We start from the raw sequence: 18,902 nt of genomic DNA on the forward strand, positions 1-18,902 counted from the left end.
AGAGGACGCATTAGTAACTCTCAGCATTGAAGTCAGTGGACACATTAATAACTGCTAGCACAGGTGTCAGTATTAAAGCGGAGTTCCACTCAAAAGTGGAACTTCCACTCATCTGATTCCTCCCCCCTCCGGTGCCACAATTGGTACCTTTCGGGGGGAGGGGGACAGGATGCCTGTCTTTCAGAAATATCCTTTCCCACTTTTGGGAGCCTACACTGCTGGGTTTCCTTACCCGCAATGACGTCAGCAGCACCTGACAACTGATGGAAACATCAGCTGCGGTGCCGACATCACTGGACTCCAGGACAGGTAAGTGTCCTATTAAAAGCCAGCAGCTGCAGTATGTGTCGCTGCTGTTTTTTTGGGCAGAACACCACTTTAATGTCCCCCTCTCCTTCTACGTTGGTGGCATTGAAATGTAACCCCTCCCATGACCTCCAATGTGGGGGGAGGGGGTTAACATTCACTGACATTACCACAAATGCAGAAAGGGGTGGTGGGTTAAAATGTCACTGCCATAGAGACCAATGCAAGGTGGGGGGGGGGTTAACTTTCACTACCACTGACCTCCCTCCCACATCCCCCACCTGCATTGGTAATGCTAACCCCTTCCTCAATTTCAGCCTGTTCAAGTGCCATTGCCCTAACGCTATGGTGCTGGACAGGGAGAAGGAGCAATCAAACAAGCAGTTAGCTGAGCTTACATCAGCACACACTCGTTCCTGATAAGTTCACATCTCTTTCAGGAGTGCAGGGAGGTGGATGGGTGGGCAGTTCAGGCAGATGGGTGGGCCAGTGGGCGGGGCAGCAGACAGGTGGGCGGGATCGCAGAAGATTGCTGCATCCCCATCCCGCCACAACAAGCAGCCAGAGCCTGAAACTGCCAATCGCAAAGCTGGAGGGAGGTGGAGCAAAATCCACCCTCCAACAGCCATCGGAGCCTGCACTGTGTGATAGGAGTGACGGCAGCGTCACTCCTATCATTCAGGCAGCTGGAGAGCACAGTGTCACTCATCTGCTCTCAGCACCCCCTCTCCACTCGCCCCCACCAAATTTTAACTTGCTAAATGCGACCAGGCGAGTGAAAATTTTGAGGGCTGCAGTATCAATAGATTACTGTCACTTACAAAACACAGCATACATAACTGCAGCGTTCGCAGTCACGCCTGATCCCTGCAAACATTTTTTTGGTAGCGATTGAAGCAGTCTCTGACAACCAGGTGCTCTTTTGCCTGCGAGTCGCACTAGCTGAACCTATAAATTTAGTGGCCAAAATGTCCAAACAAAGGTGATGTGGCGTGGCCTACACATTGCTGAGCATGACAAGTGAGAGCGAAGGGGAAGCCTCACTGTCCGATTCAGGCTCAGTATATGAACCCGTAGTGAGCAGTGGCACCCTGACAGATAGCTCTGACGACAGAGTAGTGGTCGCTGCCAAGGTCAGGCATACCCGACCCAGTTATGCTGTTGCTGAGGTGCAACAACTGCAGGATTCTCATATGGAGCAGAGAGCCAGTACTAATGCCGCTCAACCTTCTGGTAAACTGGCAAGCACCAGTGGCCTAGTACATCCTGGTCATAGACAAACCAGTGCTGCAGTAACATTTGGTGATGTGGCGAGTCCCATAAGTGCAGTTCAAGCTGGTGCGGTGGCTAGCACAAGTGGTGCCCCACAGCCACCAAGAGTTCGAACACAGGCCCATAACGAGCAGGGCCCTCTGATCCCTCCGGTATTGAATTGTATTGTGACTGTACTGTCTTCCCTGATGTAAAGCGCTGCTCAAACTGTTGGCGCTATATAAATCCTGTATAATAATAATAAAGCCCATAGTATCCTTCCAGCTGTGTTTGCCATTCCTAATTGGGAGCCCACTATTTCTGCAGTGCCCGTACTTCCCCCCCATTCACCGGCCAACCTGGAATTCAGGTAGAAAAAGCAGATTTTACTTCCCTTGACTGTTATTTGCCGTTTTTCCATGGAAGATCTCTACAGATCTATTGTATACCAAAATAATTTATATGCTGGTCAACTTATCGCCGCAAATCCCCATTTGACCCTTGTCAGAGAATTTGCCTGGAAACCTATTACAGTTCCCGAATTTAAGACCATTCTGGGCCTATCCCTCCTCATGGGCATAATTGAAAAGAAACGAGTTGCAGTCATATTGGTCCACTGATCCAATTCCACATATGCCTGTGTTCTCTGCTTCCATGGTCAGGACTAGTTGGACTCTCCCCAGCAAGTGTGCCAGATATGGGGTCAAGATGTATAAGCTCTGTGACAGGGCAACAGGCTATATAAAGGAGCAGTGGTAAGATTGTTTGGGACTTGGTGTCACCCTTATTCGGGAATGGTACCACTTGTACGTGGACAATTATTACACAATGTGCCACTTTTTAGACACATTTTTGATTGTAGAATTGTCGCATGTGGCACCGTGCAATCTAATCGCTGGGGCTTCCACCAACGGGGGAAGACAGCCTGCTTGAAGTGTAATAAAATTCTTGCAGTGAAGGAACACACAGAATGTTTTCGTTCTGTCCTCCATTCACGCAGATACGTCAGTCGAAATTCCAACGGCGACTGGTGTTGAGAAGCCGCTCTGTGTCCACGAATACAACTTTAACATGGGAGGGGTGGACTTCATAACGACCAGATGATTGCGCGATAATCAATTGCGCGTAGAGCCAGATGCTGGTATAAAAATTGTCTGAATACTTTTTTCAATTGGCTCTGCTGAATGCTTATGTACTATACAAAGCGTCAGGACGAACTGGATCCTTCCTCCTAAATCCCCAGGAAGAGATCTTTACAGCCCTTCTGTTTCCAGATGGTGCTGTGACCCAACTTCCAAATGTAGTGAGCTGGCTGCATGAGAGGCCCTTTCCAGAAGTCCTCTGTTACCCCTGCCCAAGGAGCACCCCAAAGATGTGTCTGCAAAAAATGTGGCTATAGGTGCAACTCCAGCTATTATTGTCCCTCCTGTCCTGACCCATCTGGCCTCTGCATCAGTGAAGTATTAGTGTAGGGTACAGCAAGGAACAGTCCTAGGGCACACATACACAGGGTCTCGAAAGCTAAGATGGCCTTCACATTTTGAGAGACCCTAACCTGGAATGTTTATAGTTGAAATAAAAGTGCAAAAAGAATAAAAGAGGTTTTAAATAAAAAAGCCAAAAATAGTTGTTGTTTTATTTTTATTTTCCCTCTATTGTTTCTTTTTTTTATGCTCAACTGTAATGTTTTATTTTCACTGTGTTTTATTGTGTTTGCTTTGCAGGTACTGTTATACTTTAATTTTACTTTGTTTTATTGTTAACCATTATTTGCTTTGCAGGTACACCATTCAGCTGCAGCACTGATTTGTCTATTTTGACAGCAACATTGTTATACATGATACGTAAATTCATGACTCCAGAGCTGCAGAAGGTGATATCATCACCACAGTTAAAAAAAAAAAAGCATATATGCCGAATCATAGGGGCAGGGGTGGATATAGGGTTGGATCGCCCTTGTTCTTCGACAATTTTTATATTTATTGTATGCCCATCGATAAAAGTGGGTGGATGCAGGGCAGTATTCTAATGGTGGGCATACCACCGATAGATTGATTTGAATGAAGAAAATAGTTTGGGGTGTCTACTTTCCAAAATGGGGTAATTTGGGGAAAGGGGGGGCCTGTGCTATCTTAACATTTCAGGGACACCGAAACTGTGATAGGTAGTGAGGAAGTGAAATCGCCATTTTACATCCTTAGAAGGATTTAGGGGTCCTGTATGTGGCTGGGCTCCCAAAAAGTCTAACACATGTGGTATCCCCGTACTCAGAAGAAGCAGCAGAATGTATTTTGGGGTGTAATTCCACCAATAACCATGCCATGTTTGAGCAATATATAATTTAGTGACAACTTTTGAAAAAAAAAAATTGCAATTTTACCGAAACTTGTGGCAAAATATAAAATAGTAAATGGACTTAACATGCCTCTCAGCAAATAACTTGGGGCGTCTACTTTCCAAAATGGGGTAAATGGGGGAGGGGGTTTGTACTGCCCTGCCATTTTAGCACCTCAAGAAATGAGGCAAACTAAAAGCTGCGTAAATTACAGAAAATTTACCATAGTTTGAAGGAAACCAATAAAATATATGCTGGCTGAATACATTTTGACCTAAAAGTATGACAAAAATTGAGTTTATTGGATTTCTTTTATAACAAAAATTAGAAAATATATTTTTTAAAAGAAAGCTCTATTTGTGGGAAAAAAAGGACGCAAATTTTCTTTGGGTACAGCATTGCATGACCGCAAAATTACCAGTTAAAGCCACGCAAATTGTAAAAAGTGCTCTGGTTATTAAGTGGTTAATGTCCTTCATACATTGGTGGGGCCAGATTGTGGCTAATGGGGTAGAAAATATCCCGGCATCAGTGGGAGTAAACAATGTTTCAAGCTTGGTGGTCAGTGGGGGTAAACAAAAATTAAGCGACTGTCAGTAGGAGGAGAAATAATGTGCTGTATAAATGTGAATGGTCCCAAAATAGTGTCAAAGGTGTCCGATGTGTCCGCCATAATGTCACAGCCACGATAAAAATCGCTGATCGCCGCTATTACTAATAAAAAATAATAATAAAAATGCCATAAAATTATGCCCTATTTTGTATATGCTATAACTTTTGTGCAAACCAATCAATATATGCTTATTGCGATTTTTTCCCCCAAAAATATGTAGAATAATACCTAATCGGCCAAAACTGAGAAAAAACAAATAAATATATATATATTAACCAGATTCAGCCCCAGAAGAATTATATATATATATATATATATATATATATATATATATATATATATATATATACATACATACATATGCCCAGAATTGAAAACTGATGTGTTTTCTCTAGTTTAAATGACTATGGTATGTTTCAGCTGTCTGAGATCCACCCAGAATTTGAAACATTGCTGTCCGTTTTGTTTATGTCTATTTGATAATACTGGCATGTTGTTTTTGCTTAAGCCTCTGTAGATCTGTCCACCTTACAATGTTTTATTATCTCCTCTGACTTACCCAAAATCACGGCCCATTAATTTTATTGCCCTCTTGCTGATCTGTTTTTGAACTAAGAATTTTGCCCTGTTGATCAGCATACCTTTAATACCTCCTGATTAGCTAATTGAAATGCACCCACCCCCTATCTCTGTCAGTATAAATGTAAGCATCCTTTTGGGGGAAGCATTAGCAAGGGGCTCATAGCGTCTGGGGCTCATTCTTCAAGTGGGGCTTTTCTATAAGTGGAAGCACTTCTGGCTCTGCACTTCAGCGATTGTACAAGGCGGGAAACTATTAAATGACTTGCCTTTTATAATACAGGTATAACTATTTATTTATTTTTTTGGGAGGTTTTACTTTTCCTCCTTTTTCTAAAATGCACTGTCTACCACTGCTTCTGACAGCTGTGTCTTCTATCCTTAAACTGTCTTCCCTTCACCCCTCCTCGCCACCCCACACCTTGTATACATCACCCTCACTTCTGTCCTCTTCTTATTACTGCACTCACCAACTCATGCTAATTCTAAAACCAAATGCCCAATGCTCCAAATCGCTGGGGCATGTGCCCTCATATAAATCGCATTCCCACATTACCTCCCTCACCCTTCTACTTCTCCTATACTCTGGTTATGTCTCCCCAAACCCTGGCCCTCCATCTAACTGTGCTCAATGCACCCATTACCCTACACCCTCTGGATGCAGTCGCAATCCACACAATCTAGTTCCCATTTTCCTTCTTCCCAAGACCAGACTCACTTTCTCTTGCGCCCTTTGGAATGCTCGCTCCGTCTGTAACAAACTCACCCCCCTCCATGATCTCTTTATCGCTAACTCATTTAATCTACTCGTCATTACTGAAACCTGACTTCATGAATCCGACACCGCGTCTTCTGCTGCTCTATCCCACGGTGGTCTTCTTTGGACTCACTCCCCCAGACCCAGTGGACGCAAAGGAGGGGGTGTTGGAATCCTATTGGCCCCACAAAGCACCTTTCAGGTGCTTCAGCCACCTCCCTCTATGTCACTCTCCTCATTTGAGGCGCATTGCATTCATCTCTTCTCCCCAGTTTCTCTAAGGATAGCGGTCATCTACCGCCCCCCCCCCCCCGGTCCAGTATCCTCCTTTCTTGATGACTTCTCTGCCTGGCTACCCTACTTTCTCTCTTCTGAAATCCCCACAATTATTCTTGGCGACTTCAACATCCCTACTAATGCTAACACTCCTGCAACTTCCAAACTTCTCAGTCTAACCTCCTCTTTTGACCTGAAGCAATGGATACATGCTCCTACTCACTCTGAAGGCAATACTCTTGACCTTGTCTTTTCCCACCTATGCACTCTATGCAACCTCTCCAATTATCCTTACCCCCTCTCTGATCACTACCTTATTAATTTTACTCTCTCACTCTCCTCCACATCCTCTCCCCCCAAATGCCTAACAGTTACTCGTAGAAACCTTCACCATATCAACCCTTCTCTTCTATACTCTGAGACTGACCACCTCTATGACAAAATTGCACCCTTGTCCTGCACCCACCTAGCCACTTCAGTCTACAACACTTCCCTTCTAGCATCACTGGACAGACTGGCCCCTCTCACTACACGCAGAATAAGGCCCCGTCCCCTTCAACCCTGGCAAACAGATGATACTAGAAGTCTGAAAAAACATAGCCGTGCTCTCGAGCGCCTGTGGCGCAAGACTAAGTCCCAGGAAGACTTCGCCCAGTATAAATCTGCCCTCCAAATATACAATTCCAGCCTCTTCACTGCCAAGCAGACCTATTTTATCACCCTTGTTAAAAACTTATAATCCCGTCCCCGTCAACTCTTCTCTACCTTCAACTCTCTCCTTCGTCCTCCATTGCCTCCACCCACTAACTCACTCACCGCCCAGGAGATCGCCAATCACTTCAAGCGGAAGATTGATACAATTCGCGACGAGATCTCTACTGTTCAGATACCCTCCACGCCTCACGCCTCATGCCTACAGGTACAGTCATTACTTCCCTCTTTCAACCCCACCACTATAGACGAGGTCGCTAAATTACTTGCCAACGTCCATCTTACCACCTGTGCTCTGGATCCTGTTCCCTCGCAAATTCTACGTTCACCCTCTGGCTCGATTCTACACACTCTAACCCACATCTTCAATCTCTCCCTCTCTTCTGGCATCTTCCCTAACTCTTTGAAACATGCACTAGTCAGCCCCATACTTAAAAAGCCCTCACTGGACCCGTCCAATCTTGACAACCTACGCCCCATCTCCTTGCTCCCCTTTTTATCCAAACTCCTTGAACGTCTAGTCTACAACCAACTGAGCATCCACCTTGCTCAAAATAACCTCCATGATCCCCTTCAGTCTGGATTTCGTCCTCAACATTCCACAGAAACTGCTCTCCTAAAACTAACAAACGATATACTAACAGCCAAAACTAAGGGACACTATTCTGTGCTCCTACTCCTGGACCTCTCTGCCGCCTTCGATACCGTTGACCACCCCCTCCTCCTCAAAAAACTCCACAATTTTGGTCTCTGTGACTGTACTCTTCGCTGGTTCTCCACCTACTTATCCAACCGCACCTTCAGCATTGCTTACAACTCTACTTCCTCCTCTCCTCTTCCATTCTCTGTTGGGGTCCCCCAAGGTTCTGTTCTTGGACCTCTCCTATTTTCTATCTACACCTCCTCCCTGGGTCAGCTGATAGCCTCCCACGACTTCCAATACCATCTTTACACTGATGACACTCAAATCTATTTCTCTACCCCTCAACTCACTTCTTCATTCTCCTCACGTATCACTAATTTACTATCAGATATATCAGTTTCGATGTCACACCACTTCCTCAAACTCAACCTATCCAAAACGGAACTTATAATTTTTCCTCCCTCACGTGCCTCTTCCCCTGATCTCTCTGTCAAAATTAATGGTACAACTATCTGCCCATCTCCACATGTCAAGGTCCTAGGAGTAGTCCTGGACTCTGAACTCTCCTTTAAGCCTCACGTTCAATCACTGTCCAAATCTTGCCGCCTCAAGCTTCGCAACATCTCCAAAATACGCCCATTTCTAACCAATGACACCACAAAACTCTTAATTCACTCCCTGGTCATCTCTCGCCTCGATTACTGCAACTCCCTTCTCATTGGCTTACCTCTGCATACTCTATCCCCCCTTCAGTCCATCATGAATGCTGCTGCCAGACTAATCCACCTTACCAACCGCTCTGTCTCTGCTACTCCCCTCTGTCAATCCCTCCACTGGCTTCCGCTCACCCAACAAATTAAATTCAAAATACTAACAATTACCTACAAAGCCATCCACAACTCTGCCCCCAGCTACATCACTGACCTAGTTTCTAATTACCAACCTGTACGTTCTCTTCGTTCTTCTCAAGACCTCCTACTCTCTAGCTCTCTCATCACCTGCTCCCATGCTCGTCTCCAGGACTTTTCTAGAGCCTCTCCATGCCTATGGAACTCCCTACCCCAATCTATCCATCTATCTCCTTCTCTATCAGCTTTTAGAGGATCCTTGAAAACCCTTCTCTTCAGAGAAGCCTACCCTTCCCACACATAACTGTATTTTCATTTGAGTCCATCTGATCATCCCCCACAGCTAACTACCCTTTGTTCCACTTGACCCTCCCTTCTAGATTGTAAGCTCTCTGATCCCTCCTGTATTGATTTGTATTGTGACTGTACTTTCTTCCCTGATGTAAAGCGCTGCGCAAACTGTTGGCGCTATATAAATCCTGTATAATAATAATATTATTTATATATGTATATATGTACACATATATATATATATATATATATATATATATATATATATATATATATATATATTATTATTTGGGGGGGGGGGGGATATTTATTATAGCAAAAAGTAAAAAATATTGCTTTTTTTTTCAAAATGTACGCTCTTTTTGTTTATAGCGCAAAAAAATTAAAACCGCAAAGGTAATCAAATATCACCAAAAGAAAGCTCCATTTCTGGGGGAAAAAGGACGTCAATTTTGTTTGGGTGCACGACCGCGCAATTGTCAGTTAAAGCGATGCAGTGCCGAATCGCAAAAAGTGCTCTGGTCAGGAATGTGGTAAATTCTTCCGGGGCTGAAGTGGTTAATGACTGTCTCATTACCAAATAGTTTGGCACAAGGTCAATGTAGTGCCTATGTTTAAAAAGAAATCAAAGTCTTTACCAACTACAGACCTATTGTTTTAACTTGTATAGTCTGGAAGATACTTGAGTTTGATAAAAGAATGCATAGATGAGTTTTTGATAGAAAACAATTTAGACAACAGGCAGCATGGGTTTATGAAAGACTGAAGTTATGAAACACATCTGCTTATTTTTATGAGAAACTAAGCAAAAACTTAAATAAAGAGTGCCTGTGGATATAGTATATATGCTTTCTTAGTCACAGAAATGGTGGAACAAGAAACTGGCTCCTGTTTAGGAGGACCATCAGGAATGACAAAAAGAGTGAGTGGCTGTGAGGTAAACTCAGAAAGCACAAACTACATCCAAGCATCATAGGGAAATTTCCTTCTGATGAACTGGAGCCAAAAAAATATCTGGGTAAGGAGCCTCTATAACCATACCACCACCTTATTATTTTGTAGGACCAAAGGGGTTCTATATAGGATAAGTCCGTCAACTCAGACACACATCTTGCAGAGGTGGTGGCAGCCAGAAAATGCCCCACAAAGTATTTTGTGCAATAAAACCTTGTTTGCACCAGGTGAAGCAAGCGTTTCAGCTGCAATGGTAGACCTTATGAACAGTAGATGACCTAGTTTTTAAAAGAGTGTGAATTACTTACTCTGAGACCCCAATGTCTCTCAAGAACCAGGCTTCAACAGCCATGTGGTCAAATCCTGAAACCATTAGCAGGTTGGTAGACCAGACCTTAAGATAGGGGATCCGGTCAATCTGGAACAGCCCACAGAGTATCTGCCAGAAGCTTGAACAGGTCAGCAGACAACAAACGTCTGTGCCAGTTCGGAGATATGAGGAATACTGGAATGCCCACCATCTAGATCCTAGATGACAAAGGAGTTTCAGAGAAGGAAAAGTATTGATCAGGCTTTACTGATCCTGTGTGGAGTCACCAGAGCATCCACTGCTTCCACCAAAGGATCTCTGCAAGTAGAGACAAACCTGCTCAGTTTTGAATTAAACTTGGAGTCCAAGTGGTGCACATCTGGCATCCATCACCTGTGACACAGGTCTAAAAACACTAATGGATTATAGGTAGTCTGGATGTCAATTGTCTAGGCCTGAATTTTTACCTGCAGACAAGGCTGCAACAATGTATTTGGCCACGGCTGGACTACTTTATAGCTCTTTTGTAAGTGAAAAGGTAGGAGTGGAAACTCTCCTCCAATGTTACAAGTGCAATAACTCCTTGTTTCAAAGGCTCTGCAAGTGCAGAGGTATTTACTAAAACCAGAGAGCGCAAAATATTTTGCAACTCTGCACAAAAACCATACAGGTTCCAGGTTTTATTGTCAAAGCTTAATTGAACAAGCTGAAGTTGGAAGCTGATTGGCTACCATACACAGGTGTACAAGATTCTGAGTGCACCAGTTTTAGTAAATCTACCCAACAGGTAGGTTGCACAGCATGAAGACAGAGGCAAAGGGTGGAACTCTAGCTTGTGGACTCTGGACAGCATGCCTCTTATCCAGGCCCTGGAAATTCTTTCTGATGAGATGTCTGCAAAAGGTCAACAGATGCCCCCTTTATGACAAAGAAGACTTGTCTGCATGCTTGGAAGATTTACAGCCACACGGCTTGCGGTGGGGAACTAGGCCACTCCCATAGGCTTGGCTTTGGAGTGAGAAGCCTGGGAGAAACAAGAGAGCTCTTTTTGGATTTAGGAGAAGGAGAAGATTTGCCAGACTGAGGCTTAAGCTTCCTCTGCTTGTGTAAATTAGTACAGTAATACCTTGGTTTACGAGTTACGTGGTATACACGTGTTTTGAAAGACAAGCAACATTTTTTTTGTCTCGATATATGAGCAGCAGTTTTACTGTAAAAACAAAAGAATTACACTCACAATGTTAAGGAGTCTGGTGTTCAGCCATGTAAAGCCACTGGGGGTTATTTACAAAAGGCAAATCCACTTTGCACTACCAGAGCACTGCAATCGCTGTAGATCCAAGGGGGACATGCAAGGAAAATAAAAAAACAATATTTTAGCTTGCACAGGATTGGATGATAAAATCAGCAGAGCTTCCCCTTATTTCAGATCTACCCCTTAGGCCTTGTACACACAATCAGTCCAAACTGATGAAAACGGACTAAAGGCTGAAGTTTGATGGTCTGATGGACTGATGGTCTGATGTGCCTACACACCATCAGTTCAAAATCCGATCGAGTCCAAAGCGGGGACGTAAAACACAACGTTGTGCTAAAAAAACGAAGTTCAATGCTTCCAAGCATGCGTCGACTTGATTCTAAGCATGCACAGGTTTTGAACCGATGCTTTTGCGTACTAACCATCGGTTTTGACCGATCGGTCATCAGTCCGATTTTAAAGCAAGTTTTAAAACTTTGGTCTGAAGGACAAAAGTCTGATGGGCCATACACACGGTAGGTTTGGACTGATGAAACTGAACTTCAGTCCAAACTGATGAAAATGGACTGATCGTGTGTACAGGGCCTCAGATTTAGAGCGACTGCACTCCCAAGTGCACTTGCAGTGCAAAATGAATTTGCGTTTCGTAAAAAAATACACAGTGTATACGTACAGAAAAGCTGTCGGAGACACCCAGAGACACTTCCAGCTTGGTGGGGAGCACCCGGAAGTGATGTAAACAGTTCTCCAGGAAGCACTGGGAGCAACCATCGCCCCTGAACCTCTGGCCACATATAGCACTGTATTAACCACTTGAGATCCGCGCTATAGACAAAATACGTCCGCAGCGCGGCTCTCAAGTGCCAAGTGGCCGTTTAAACACGGCCTTTTATGTGCATTACCCGCGCGCGCCACTGGGTGGCGCGCGGCGGGTAAAAACTGTCCCGGCGCATCGCCGAAGACCCGATGCGTGTACCTGGGGGCCGCGATGTCCGCCGGGTACACGCGATCATCGGTGACACGGCAGGTGACAGCAGGGACGTGGAGCTCTGTGTGTAAACACAGAGCTCCACGTGCTGTCAGAGGAGAGGAGACCGATCTGTGTCTCTTGTACATAGAGACACAGCATCGGTCACCTCCCCCAGTCACCCCCCTCCCCCCACACAGTTAGAACACACCCAGGCTACACAGTTAAACCCTTCCTCACCCCCTAGTGTTAACCCCTTCCCTGCCAGTCACATTTATACAGTAATTAGTGCATTTTTATAGCACTGATCGCTGTATAAATGTGAATGGCGCCAAATTTGTGTCAAAAGTGTCCGATACGTCCGCCGCAATATCCCAGTCCCAATAAAAATCGCAGATCGCCGCCATTACTAGTAAAAAAAAAAATAATAAAAAAAATCATAATTCTGTTCCCCATTTTGTAGGCGCTATAACTTTTGCGCAAACCAGTCGCTTATTGCGTTTTATTTTATTTTTTTACAAAAATACGTTGAAAAATACGTATCGGCCTTAACTGAGAAAAAAAATTGGGATATTTATTATAGCAACAAGTAAAAAAAATATATATTTTTTTTAAATTGTTGCTCTTTTTTTGTTTATAGCGCAAAAAATAAAAACCGCAGAGGTGATCAAATACCACCAAAAGAAAGCTCTATTTGTGGGGAAAAAAGGACGCCAATTTTGTTTGGGAGCCACGTCGCACGACCGCGCAATTGTCAGTTAAAGAGACGCAGTGACGGAAGCTGAAATTTCGCCTGGGAACGAAGGGGGTTATGTGCCCAGTAAGCAAGTGGTTAAAGTGAATAAATGTAGCGCTTTGTGTATAAACCTAATATCTAAAAAAATAAAAGTGCATATAATCATGAATCATAACATGAGTGATTAGATTTTAGTGATCTAATGGACTGGAGGACAGAGAATTTTTTCCTGAAGATGTTGACAAGTATTAGTATAGAACTAAATGACCTATTCCATACAATCTAGGGTGATGTTTATCAATGTTTTGCAGAGAACTACTGAGAGTGATTTTGCTAGGCTAGCTAAAAATTCTTGCTAGGCTAGGTGAAAATGTTATTTTCCATGCAGGCAAAGCAATTTGACACTAGTGGAGAGGAGGGCATTGTGATCACTTAGAGAGGATGCTGAGATAGAAAGATTAGGAACCCTGTTTGAGGTCAGACATTTTTAAATATAGTGGATTACATGATAGAGCCTAAATGACAATTAGGACATTTGGTATTTGACATTTATGATGTGGTATTTGATAAGGATGTAGTTAGCAAATTGAAATAATTATGCAAATTATCCATTATTTACTCAAGCTTAAATTCCTCTCCAGGTTAAACTATAGTGGCAGGAACTGGGTCACTGAAAGAAAATTTGGAACTTCGACCAGACATCCTTTTATAAACCTTTGTTATTACCCAACTAGCTATTTTAGGAATACAAAACAAATTGTGTATAAAAGGTGGATGGCATGAAGTGGTAAAAGTAAATTTTTTATAACTGCTCAGTTCTCAGGGATCCCCGAGCAGAGAGCTGGTAACTGTCAGTCACCGCTGCTCTGCCCCCCGCCCCCATCGCTCACTGGAGCTGCTATGGAGGGGGCGGGAGCAGCTCTAGTGACCTTGTTGTCGTGATCTCGCAAGAGCCTGGACCGGCTCTGTGACTTCAGCCCGTTGTCTGCGAAAAACAGGCCACAGAAGTGCAGAACGAACTGCACTCCTGTGATACGCAAGAGAAACACAGCAAAGCAAGCTTTGGTTGTATTTCTTCTTTTAAAGACTGGAAGTTTTTGTTATTGGCACTTGCTGATCTTTTAGCCCACAATTTTATTTTGATTGTATTATTTGCAATTGTAAGTAGCTTCTATGGGGGGGGGGGGGTGTCACAGTTTTCATCTTTGTTTGCTCCCTTTGCTTTCTATACATGGGGTTTTCAGGCCACCAGTTCTTTTTGTAGTATCAATCCCTTTTGAGCACAGAAAATGTGTACTCGCTGTGAAATTTATTTCATAGGAGTTTATTGAAGAACATAGAATTCAGAATTAATTTGGGTTATACTGCCTCCTACAGGGTGAATTTGACAGTGGCATAAAAAATAAAAAAAAACACAGTGACCAGCCCTCCTCCTTCCAGCATGTTTGAGTTCTGTAATAAAGAAGTGCCAAAAGAAAGATCACAAAACACAGAAGGATGGGGCCTGTGTACCTCAATGAATTCCAAGAAAATGTATGGCTAGTACAAAAGCCCTATTTTATTCATCGAGAGACAAATTATTTGGATACATTTGGGATGTCCAAAAGCACTGCAACTGAAGGGTGGGTTACACAGCCAAAAAACACCAGCAGGTCCACTGAATAAGAACCGTGGACTAAGAAGCACACCGATCTAGAAGATGTCTTGACAAAACATGTGAAACCTGACCCTAATACCCTGTACACACAAATTCGGATGTTTTTTCTGAAGGAATTCTGCTCAAACTGTCTTGCATGCACCAAATTCCGACCGTCAAAAGCACGGTGACGTACAACACATACGACGGCAGTATAAAACGGAAGTTCAATTCCAACGGCGCCACGCTATAGGCTGCTTTTGCTGATCTTGTGTTAGTAAAAGTTTGGTGGGAGAAGATTCGCGATTTTCAGTCTTCGTGCTTTCAGATTGTTTTCTGCCGTTCAGTTGGTGCTTGTGGGTTCGTATTTGTATTTCAGTGCGTGTAGTGAGTTTGTATCTGTTTTACGGTGCGTTCTTGTCCACTTGTTTATGATTTTCAGGTCGTTCATAGGCCTTTCTGTTCTTCAGTGCATTCTGTTTAGTTCGTTCTGACCAGCAGACCGTTTTCAAGCTATGTTGCGGGTACGTACTCGTCGTAGTGTTCGTGCTGTGCATGGGATTGGTGTTGGGGTTCATACTTTAACCCAAGCTCAGTCCATGAACAGGGTGAGGAGGAGTTAATTTGTTGCTCCAGTGGGACCAATTCTGTCACATGCCTTTGCTGCAGGAGATCCAGGATAATAACCCTGATGACTTCAGGAATTATCTCCGGATGACGGACTCCGTTTTTCACCGTTTGTTGGCTTTGCTGTCCCCTTCACTCCTCACGAAGCAGGACACCTGCATGCGGCAAGCCATCACTCCTGAGCAGAGGCTAGTTGCCACGTTGCGCTACTTGGCACAAGGGAGAAGTCTGCAGGACCTCAAGTTCACAACAGGCATCTCCCCCCAGGCTCTGTGGATCATTATTCCAGAGACCTGTTCTGCCATCATACAAGTCCTGCAGAAGGACTATATTAAGGCAAGTTTTCTCCTTTAGGGATTTGTGGAAAAAACATGCGAACATGTCTTTAACGAAAAAATGGACTTTATAGGCACAACCCAATAAAATTGATACTTTTAATACAAAAGATACATAGATACATCACAAAAAATAATAGATCAATAAGACCAGAACAAATATGGACCCAATTTTTTTCACTCTAAGGCCGCGTACACACGGTCGATCCAAACCGATGAGAATGGTCGGACGGGCCGTTTCCATCGGTTCACAGCTGAAGTGGCCTGACGGTCTGATGTGCCTACACACCATCGTTCCAAAAACCGATCGGGTCAGAACGCGGAGACGTAAAACACGACGTGCTGAAAAAAACGAAGTTCAATGCTTCCAAGCATGCGTCGACTTGATTCTGAGCATGCGCGGGTTTTGAACCGATGCTTTTCTGTACTAACCATCGGTTTGGACCGATCGGTCAGCGGTCCATCTGTACAATTTTAAAGCATGTTTTAAAATTTTGGACCAAAGGACAACAGACCGATGGGCCATACACACGGTCGGTTTGGACCGATGAAACTGAACTTCAGTCCATTCTCATCGGTTTGGAACGACCGTGTGTACGCGGCCTAAGATAAACACTCAATAGCCACAGGGCCTATTATAATAAATAAAAAGACAAAAAAGGGCAGCCCTGGGACTTTGAATGAAATGAGAGAGGTTTAGCCAATGTTCACAACCAACGAGACAAAATCAATTTAATTTTTTTAAAGTGTTATGTAACGAAGTGGCAATAACAATGAGTGCGAGTTACCCGGCATAATAGCCAATGTACACAGCACAAGTGAAAGTAAATATATAAAGATTTAATACAATTGTTATACATCAATGAGCAACAATAAAACTTGAAAGTTGCAGGGCCAGTGGATGCACATATACAATAAATAAAATGTACATACATATAAACAGAAGTATGTAGACATAATGCAGACATCAATAATATCCAGCATGTACAGGCATAAAACAAGCATCGATAAAGCCCTACTAGTTTCGCGAGACCCTGCTCGCTTCTTTAGGGGCGGATGCATAAATGTTGTATCTGCAATGTAAGTGATAAAATCAATAGATGTATGTTGTTAAATGGGGAGCAGGCGGAATAATTGGCAAAAGAGGTCTGAAGAGGGACCTCATACTTACCCATGGGCTGAAATGAATTGCCAAACGCTGGATATCAGGATAGCGGCCGTGTAGTGCATCCAGCTCGGGAGCCGAGGAGACGGAGCAAACAAAAGCCACAACAGCGGAACATCCGGAGGATCAGCATGGTCTGGATGGAGGAATTTCTGACTGCAGTCTCCACTAAACCCCTTGTGATCATGTCTAGAAAGTATCTGCAAGGATGTATCAGAAGGCATCATGGTTGCAAAATGAGCTTAATGTGTAAGGTTATACTAGATGGAGTATAATCTATATATAAGGATGTAAGTAAGTAAATTAAGCTTACTAAAGTATGTTGACATGAAAGACTGAGATATGGTATATACATAAATGCAAACCAACATGGTTACAAAGTTGGTATGGGCAGGGAGACTACGGGACAAATGTTAAACAGATTTAAATATTACATGTGTAAAAGAACAATGTAACAGACCCAATAGGGGTAAGGAAAGTATATAAGTTGTACCTCAGTTTGTTCTTAAAGATGTGACTGCTCTATCCAACCATCAAGTGTGAAACGAAGTTCCAGCCTTGCTGAACGTCCAAGACATGCCCACAAGGGCCCAATGGCTATGCCCCCAGCGTCATGTACAGTAAGACGTCCACTTTTGAACTTTGCTGCTGTGCCGGAGGTGGTCTCCCCGGTATAGGCTGCCCCACCTGTGAGATGACGGTCCAGGGTGTTGACTATATCCTCCATGTTTATTGCCTTGATTATCTAAACTGACTGTCGGAACATTATAGGGTCGGGGGGGCGGGGGGTTATACATTTTTCTTTTCCCCTTCTTTTTTTAGGGGCTACCCTCCATTGTCTATAATATGTGGTTGTGTCTTTTTTTGTGTTCCCTAGCCACAGCTCTCCATCCCTGCTTTGGGGGGTGGTGGGGCTGAGGGTGGGGAACTGCGATGCTGGTCCGCCCAGCCGTCTGGTGTCGATGGGTCTATGGCTGCTGTCTCTGGGTGTCCAGGAGACCTTTGCATCTATACCTTCACATGTTTTATTTGTTCTACATTTGTCTAATTGTTATTGCTTGTTCATTTTGATACGTTTATTAGAAGTCTGCTAGTTTTTGTGGCAATATTATTTAAGTTGCTCTTTCTTTGCAGACCGGGGGTTCAGAGGGACCACTGCTCCCCCTGAGTTGGCACCTGGCTAAGACGACTGTCCTAGTCAGAGTCTTGCCCCACCGTGGGCCTGAGAGCCCACAAAATGTTGCATTTAAGTTTATTACTTCTTTTGTTCTTCTCGGTGCTATTATGTCCAATGTCTTGCTTTATTTTCCCCTTCCTTTTCCTATCTTTTCCTCTTTCTACTCTCTCTTTCTTTCCCTTCAGTCCCTGGGGTGGGTGGGCGGAGCACTTTATAGACATACATTTCTGATCCCACGACTATCCGCTGATTGTCCCTGAATGTTCAAGGCATGAATTCTTCTCACAAAAAAGTAAAGATTTTTAAATACCTTAAACAACTGAATATAGATATATAGGTAGATATAGAAAGAGTTAGGCCGGCTTATCAGTAGATAAGCCTACCTAACTCAGAATCTACGCCGACTTATGTTTAAGTGTATTCTCAAACAGAGATACGCTTGAACATATCTAAGATACGACGGCTTGCGCCGTCCTATCTTAGGTTGCAATATTGAGGCTGGCCGCTAGGTGGCGCTTCCATTGCGGTCGGCGTAGAATATGTAAATTAGTAGATACGCCGATTCACGAACGTACGCCCGGCCGCCGCAGTACTTTTACGCCGTTTCCGTAAGGCATTATCAGGCCTAAAGTTATTGCATCTAATAGATGAAATAGTAATGTTAAAGTATGGCTGCCATTCCCGCTTCGAAATTCGAAATTTTTAAGTAGTTTGCGTAAGTCGTCTGCGAATAGTGATTTACGTCGTTTACGTCCACGTCTAAATCAATAGGCCCGTGCGGCGTACTTAGCCGCAATGCACACTGGGAAATGTAGGCGCCCGGCGCATGCGCAGTTTAAAAAAAACGTCAAAAACGTAAGGTCAAGCACCATTAACATAAAACACGCCCCCTTAGACACATTTGAATTAGGCGCCCTTACGCCCGCCCGCTTTAGGCTATGCCGCCGTAACTTAGCAGGCAAGTACTTTGAGAATTAAGTACTTGCCTAGCTAACTTACGGCGGCGTAGTCTAAACACGCTAAGCTACGCCGCCGCAAGTTTAAGCCACTCTACCTGAATCTACCTAATAGTGTGTTTGCAGGAAACCCATATCTCTTCCTCCTATCCCAAATATTTTTCTGCCAAC

General features: G+C 43.8%; 1 protein-coding gene across 2 annotated transcripts in view; it reads right to left on the bottom strand.

The window, feature by feature from the left end:
• TNS3 (tensin 3) overlaps positions 1 to 18,902 on the bottom strand; it is a 395,327-nt gene that overhangs the window by 166,255 nt on the left and 210,170 nt on the right. The gene's annotated exons all lie outside the window — the stretch shown is intronic.

Source organism: Rana temporaria, chromosome 5 (assembly GCF_905171775.1).
Source record: "Rana temporaria chromosome 5, aRanTem1.1, whole genome shotgun sequence".
NCBI classification, from domain to species: Eukaryota; Metazoa; Chordata; class Amphibia; order Anura; family Ranidae; genus Rana; species Rana temporaria.